The following is an 8640-nucleotide window of genomic DNA, read 5'->3' as shown; positions in this document are numbered from 1 at the left end:
GATACCAGTGGCGATCAGAGCGTTGGGCTCAATCCCATTGAAACTTCAAAACTTAAGGCAATTGGAAATCTTATGCAAGATTGATGTCTTGCAAAAAGCAACCTTATTGGGCACAGCGCAAAGGATGAAAGGATGAAAGGCAAAGTAGACCTCGGAAGAATTTGAACTCAGAACGTAAAGAGAAATGTAAAATTGAAGAAGTTTGAGATCTGTTAGATTTTTGAAACATTTGTCATGTGTATAAAAGGCATTGGGTACTCTTGGTTATAAGAATCACTACTCTGAGCTACGAAACAAAATGGACAGAAATGGAAAGATAGGGTTCCTTCAATAGTCGGACACTATATTAAAGAAGCAAGGAGTTGAGATGACAACGGTGATAAAGAGTAAAGGTATTCGCAGAGTTTCTTTGGTATAAGATAAATATAAGTGAACACGCAGTCTTTGTATAACCACGACGAAAATGCTGTTTTCTTCTTCTTCTTCTTCTTCTAATTCCGATCATGACTCACGCTATTAACCACAAGGAATAATCTCTAATTCGAGCCTACTCTAAGCGACTAAGAATGCGTGTGGCAACTTGAAGATCCACCCACCACACACGATTGTCTGGCGGTTGCACGGGTGCCAAAGCTATGTTGTTTTCCTTATTCCGTGGCTTTTAACGGGTGGAGAGCTGAACCATCCTAGGCTACAGAGTATTCACAATCTAGACTAGGGTCTAAAAGTTTACCACACCATAGTAGGTTACACCATGGTTCCTCTGCTTTATGACAGAAGTAGGAATAAAGAGTGAGAGAAAGTTGTGGTGAAAGAGTACAGCAGGGTTCACAACCTTCCCTCGCCGGTTTCTCGTGGAACTTAAGTGTTTTTGCTCAATAAACACTTACAATGCCCGGTCTGGAAATCGAAACCGCGTTCTTACGACCGCGAGTCCGCTGCCCTAACCACTGAGCCATTGCGCCTCCACTGCTGCTGCTGTTGATGATGATAGTAATGGTGATTGATGATGATGACGATGATGATGATGATGATGATGATGATGATGATGGTGATGATGATGACGATGACGATGATAATCATGATCTTGATAATCATGTTTCCCATGGTGATGATCAGTAATTATGACACTAAGATTTATCCAAAGACCATAAACCAATATCCAACTCCTGATGGAATTGAATTTCCTGCGTTTCTCTTTCTGGGTAGATAAGTTAAATACCCGTAAAGTAACAAGATCGATTACATTGCATATTACAGCCTCCCTTTAGAATTCGGTCTTGTGCTTCAGGAAAAAAATATCATTGGCAATAAATTACTCATCGATAACTAATACCTATTATCTAGAAATGCTAAACGATCATTGTTGAACATAAATATGTAACATACGCATAGGCGCATGCGCATATGCGTACACACATGCACAGAAGCACAAGCTCACGCACATACAAACACACACATAAACACACACACATGAACAAATGTACAAACTCACACACACACACACACATGCACAAAAGCACACTCACACACACATACATGCACAAACTCACACACACACAAACACACACACACACATGCACAACAGCACAAACTGACACACACACAAACAAACAAACACACACACATGCACAAAAGCACACTCACACACACACACATAAACACACACACAGACACATGTACAAAAGCACACTCACACACAAACACACACACATGCACAAAAGCACAAACTCACACACACACACATAAACACACACACACACACATGTACAAAAGCACAAACTCACACACACAAACACATATGCACAACTGCACAAACTGACACACACACACACAAACAAACACGCACAAAAGCACAAACGCACACACACAAACACACACAAACACGCACAAAAGCACAAACACACACACACATACATGCACACACGCACAAAAGCACAAACACACACACACATACATGCACAAAAGCACAAACTCACACACACAAACACACACAAACACGCACAAAAGCACAAACGCACACACACAAACACACGCACACACGCACAAAAGCACAAACACACACACACACATACACGCACAAAAGCACAAACTCACGCACATACACACACACTCATGCACAAAATCACAAATTCACACACACACGCGCATACACATAGACAACTTTATACTGATATTTTACTTGTTTCAGTCATTTTACTGCGGCCATGCTGGAGCACTACCTTCAAAAGATTTTAGTCGAATGAATCGACACCAAGGGTTATTTCTTGAAACCTAGTACTTATTCTATTTATTTCTTTTGCCGAAACACTGAGGTTCGGGAAGCACTGAAGCTACTTACCACACACCCACTTCTGCCCCTAAAGAAGGCGTTCCCATGCCGGGAATCAAACCCGAACTGCTTGGGTGAAAGCCAGGAACCCTAACCATATATATATATATATATATATATATAAAGAAGTTTGAAAACGCCACTATATAAGATAAATTTTAATTTTTATGTTGCGGTTTTTCTTGAAAAAACCAACCTTATCAAAAGTATTTTAAAAATATAAGTGTAATAAAAAAGTTCATGATTGTTTCTTACTAGTCTCAACAGAGTCCACGTGGTGGTTTTTTTGTGTGGGGGGGGGTGTGCATAATAGCTGTCTTGTGTGTTGACTAGATTCGTTGGCTGAAGTTGGGGAAATGACCAGCGGCGGAAATAGCAGTAAATAATATATAAATATATGCATATATATACATACATATATGTACATAACTACATTTATATTATATATATATATATATAATATATATATATATATAAGCATATATGGGTACAGAACATCAAGAAAACGTTGAACAAAATGAGAAACGAAATCATAAAACAAAAATATGGAAACGAACTTTTTTTCAAACAACGAAAACCGCAGAGTACAAGACATACAACACAAGGAATATTCCCCTTCTTCAGTCGTCCCTGATTCGTCTACATATATATGTGTGTGTGTATGTGCGTGTATGTGGGTGTGCATGTGCGTGCGCGCGTATATATATATATATATATGTATGTTTGTTTGTATACTCTTTTACTTTTTTACTTGTTTCAGTCATTTGACTGCGGCCATGCTGGAGCACCACCTTTAATCGAGCAACTCGACCCCGGGACTTATTCTTTTGTAAGCCCAGTACTTATTCTATCGGTCTCTTTTGCCGAACCGCTAAGTTACGGGGACGTAAACACACCAGCAGCGGTTGTCAAGCAATGCTAGGGAGACAAACACAGACACACAAACACACACACACACACACATACACATATATAAATATATATATATATATATATATATGACAGGCTTCTTTCAGTTTCCGTCTACCAAATCCACTCACAAGGCATTGGTCGGCCCGGGGCTATAGCAGAAGACACTTGCCCAAGATGCCATGCAGTGGGACTGAACCCGGAACCATGTGGTTGGTAAGCAAGCTACTTACCACACAGCAACTCCTGCACCTATAAAATTAATGCGAGCTCACCAGGATGTATGTTTCTAAGTAAGTATATTCGTCAGTGTTTCTCGCTGTACATGATCTCTCAATTGATTGAACGTTGAATGATCGCAGAGCAAACAAGTCGGAAAGATAGAATGAGCAACAACTCTGGAACCGAAGGTGAACCGTATTATATTAATTGATTACACTTTCCGCTTTTGTATATCTCCGCAATATACATGCATACACACATGCGTACGCATATTAAAACACACATACGTACATAAATGCAAACAGACACACTCACACAACCGACACACATACACACATAAAATATAATCATGTTTTATATATGTAAATACACACATATATAAACATACATGAATATGTATATATATACATATATATATTAGTAAATAAATAAAATATACATTTATTTATTTATTAATATATACACATACACACATGCATACACACCCACACACATATATATTATCTATATATACATATATTATATATATATACATATATTATATATATAATATATATATACATATATACTATATATTATACATAATAATAATATAATATATAATATATATATACATATATATACATATATACAATAATATATATATAATATATACATATTACATATATATATATATATATATTTATTAATATATACACATACACACCATGCATACACACCCACACACACATTATATTATATATAATATACATATATTATATATATAAATATATATATACATATATACATATATACCTATATCTATATATATCTCATACATTATACATATATATACATATATACATATATATACATATATAATATATATACATATATAATATATATATACATATATATATAATATATATATATATATATATACATATATATCATATATTACATATATATATATTATATATACAATATACATATATATATATATATATATTATTAATATATACACAACACAAATGCATACACACCCACACATATATTATATATATATACATATATTATATATATAATATATATATACATATATACATATACATATATATTATTATATACATATTACATATATACATATATACATATAGAACATATATACTATATTATACATATATATATATATATATATAATATATATATATATGTATGTATGTATGTATACTATCAAACACTTCTATGTGCTTTTACACAAACCCTCCACAAACAAAATGAACAATTTTGAAATATGTGAGTGAGTCAGTGAAGAATTAAGTTGTGATGGTGTTAAGGCGATGATGTGTTGGCGGAGATGATGGAATTGGCTTGATGAGTGGTATACTGACGCGGGGGTCGGTGTTTGTTGGATGGAATAATGGGTTGACATTTGTTGACTTAAAAGAACAGCTGATGTCTTACTTTTGACATTTGACACAAAGATCACGAGTCAAAGCTATTTCTACACGCTCTGCCTACCAGACACGTACATACGCTCACTCTCCTCTACTTTTTTCTCCTATCCAAAAATATTTCTGCGCCTGTTGTGCCGCATTATGTATGTATGTATGTATGTATTTTTGTATGTATGTATGTATGTATGTAATGCTATGTGTGTGTACGTGTGTCGGGTTATATGTGAGTCTGTGTACTTGTATGTCTTTTTACTAGTGTTATGTATTTTTGCCACGGTGTATCCTGTGTGCGTTGGTACACGCGTGGCTGAGACGAAACGATGAGTCACGCTTCAATGACAGAAAAGCGGTAAAAGTTCTTTTAGAATGAACTTATATTTTTCCTGATCTTGTTGTTGCTGCCGTCTAGCTCCACGTCAGCAATGATCGAGCAATCTTATAGTACACGTGTCGGTCACTTGAACAACGAGGCGCGTTAAGTGTATCTGCTAATACACTTTCTCCAGTTATGAATTCCCTTAACTATGTTGCACACTTGAGCAACGTACTTGCCCAAAATACCGCGCAGTCGGGCTGAAGTTAGAACCAAGCGCTTGAAAAGGGACGCTCCTAACCACCTAGCTCTACCTGCACCTACATATATGTGTAAACTTCACTGATTTTAAAGAGATGTCTTATGTTATTGCGTTCTATGTGAATATATATGTTCATGTACTTAGGCACATGTGTGGATGTGTGGTAAAAATGTTACTTACCAATCATAGGGTTCCGGGTTTATAATACCACTGTGGGGTACCTTGGCCACGTACAAGATAGCAACGTACTGTCTTGTACAGAGTACAGTGTGACAATTTGAATAGGGTGCAATATCTTCATTTTCCACTCTCAGGCGCAGGAGTGGCTGTATAGTAAGTAGCTTGCTAACCAACCACATTGTTCCAGGTTCAGTCCCACTGCGTGGCATCTTGGGCAAGTGTCTTCTGCTATAGCCTCGGGCCGACCAATGCCTTGTGAGTGGATTTGGTAGACGGAAACTGAAAGAAGCCTGTCGTATATATATATATATATATATATATATATATATATATAATATATATATATATATATATGTGTGTGTGTGTGTGTGTGTGTGGTGTGTGTGTGTGTGTGTGTGTGTGTGTATATGTTAGTGTGTCTGTGTTTGTCCCTCTAGCATTGCTTGACAACCGATGCTGGTGTGTTTACGTCCCCGTCACTTAGCGGTTCGGCAAAAGAGACCGATAGAATAAGTACTGGGCTTACAAAGAATAGGTCCCGGGGTCGATTTGCTCGACTAACGGCGGTGCTCCAGCATGGCCGCAGTCAAATGACTGAAACAAGTAAAAGAGTAAAGAGAGTATAGTATATGACAGTAAATTATTTTGCTGATCATAGTTGGTGCCGGATAAATAAAATTTGGTCTGTTGCTGCTTACCTATTTAAGATCTCGCGGCCTCGCACCCAATGGAGCATAGACTATCGATGCTTCTTCTCCACAATTTTCGAACACTGAGCTGCATGCTCCACCTGGTGGTCAGAACGGCAGTCGGCTTCACAGCATCCTTTCGGATTTTGCTACATCGCATAAACCCCTTCTCCCACCGATCTTATTGATTTTGAATTTTCATTGATGCTTTTATAGCTTTGTAACTAGGAACATAGATGATGAGATATGAAGTTTGCTACAGTACCTTGTGCCAGTTCAGGTAGTCTTTCAATTTTGTATTGTTGGATATCTGCTTTATATAAGTAGTTATATACAGCGAACAAGCATATATGCTGACATTCGACCTGCGCGAAACTACAGTTATATTTTCTTCAGATACTATTCTGTTGTCGTCGCTCAAATTGTAATTTTAGAATACATACTCTTTGTTGATTTTTCTGTGTTTTTCTTTCGTTTGTATTGATGGGGAAATCATTTGCACTTAAAAAGAAACATTGATTTAGTTCTGTTCTTTGTACACACGATGAATTTTTATCGATATGGCAGACAACAGAACGCATCAATATTGTATTTGCTGAATTTCTGAATTCTATAAACATAAACCACAATTCTAGTTTACATTAAATGATATGGAAATAATTTTAACAGAAGAGACACAACCGGCTCGAAATCCCGTAACCTATACATACATACATGTATGCATGCATGCATGCATGCATGCATGCATGCATGCATGCATACATACATACATACATACATACATACATACATACATACATACATACATACATAGACTTTTCTCAAATGTGAATTTTTCTGCGTTAGCTATATCCCAAAGATGGAGCCTTGTATCCATGTTGGAAACTGGCTCCCTCCTCGGTGGAAGAGATATAATAATAAAAAAAATAAAAAAAGATATACACACGAACATACATAATACACATTTACACACACAAACACACATAAACACAGAAAGAGAAAAGATGAAAAACAACAGATTTGTTTTTCAGTATTAACGAATATGCTAGAGTCATAGTAATAAATATATTATATAATTTTGTACAGAATAAGATTTTGTTCTTTGAACATAATTAAAGTAAGAACCGGTTTCGCATTGCTCATCAGGCTAAGGGTTGAAAATAGACTTATTGCTAGGGGGAAGACATAGTAATAAATCGATCCCAGTGCTTATTTGTGGCTCTGGTACTTATTCTATCGTTTCTTTTGAGGAACCACAAAATTAGGGAGAAGACACAACAGTATAAAAAAAGACCCCCCTTTGGTCATGAATGACCATGTGATTTCACCTAGAAAGTTCTCTTCCGAGGCACAAGTCGGGGCAAGTTTGTTTATGGAAGACCAGCAGTCGCCTATGCATTCCGGCCTTCCCTCTCCAAGCCACTGATGTTATCCAACGGAAAAGCAAGTCCGTTTGTCTGTCCTTGTTTGTCCCCTCTGTGTGTAGCCCCTTGTGAGCAGTAAAGAAAAGGAAAGGCAAGCACCAATACAGCTTGGCACTAGTGATGTAGCGACTCATTTCTACAGCTGAGTAAACTGGAGCAATGTGAAACAAAGTGTCTTGCTCAAGAACACAACACACAGCCCAGTCCGATAATCGAACTCATTACGTCATGATTGTGAGCCCGATACTCAAACCACTGAACCATGCGCTTTCACAAGGAGAGAGCACAACCGTATCGGTTGTCAAGCAGTAATATGGGGGCAAACACAAAGACTCACGCGTATATACACATATACACAACGGCTTCCACACAGTTCAGTCTTCCACATTTACTCATATGGATTTGTGGTCTCGGGACTCTAGCAGATGACATTTGTCAAGTGTACCCTCCAGTGGGGCTGAGCTCCTTAATCACACAAGCTTTCCTTTGCCGAGCTGGCAGAAACGTTAGCACGCCGGGCGAAATGCGTAGCCGTATTTCGTCTGCCGTTACGTTCTGGGTTCAAATTCCGCCGAGGTCAACTTTGCCTTTCATCCTTTCAGGGTCGATAAATTAAGTACCAGTTACGCACTGGGGTCGATATAATCGACTTAATCCGTTTGTCTGTCCTTGTTTGTCCTCTCTGTGTTTAGCCCTTGTGGGTAGTAAAGAAATAAGTATTTTGTCTGTCTTTACGTTCTGAGTTCAAATTCCGCCGAGGTCGACTTTGCCTTTCATCCTTTCGGAGTCGATAAATTAAGTACCAGTTACGCACTGGGATCGATGCAATCGACTTAATCCCTTTGTCTGTCCTTGTTTGTCCCCCTCTGTGCT

The 8640-nt window shown here is 37.4% G+C and overlaps 1 long non-coding RNA gene across 1 annotated transcript in view; it reads left to right on the top strand.

Annotated features, from left to right (window-relative positions):
• Positions 1-227: 227 nt before the first annotated feature.
• Positions 228-8640, top strand: part of LOC118766458 — a 16405-nt gene continuing 7992 nt past the window's right edge. Inside the window, exons 1-2 of the long non-coding RNA XR_005002392.1 lie at positions 228-238; positions 420-429. This is a non-coding gene — a long non-coding RNA (uncharacterized LOC118766458). The remainder of the gene's footprint in view (positions 239-419; positions 430-8640) is intronic.

This window comes from Octopus sinensis, linkage group LG1 (assembly GCF_006345805.1).
Source record: "Octopus sinensis linkage group LG1, ASM634580v1, whole genome shotgun sequence".
Taxonomy (NCBI): Eukaryota; Metazoa; Mollusca; class Cephalopoda; order Octopoda; family Octopodidae; genus Octopus; species Octopus sinensis.
Note: the sequence above shows the minus strand (reverse complement) of the source record. Positions and strands in the feature narration are given on the sequence as shown.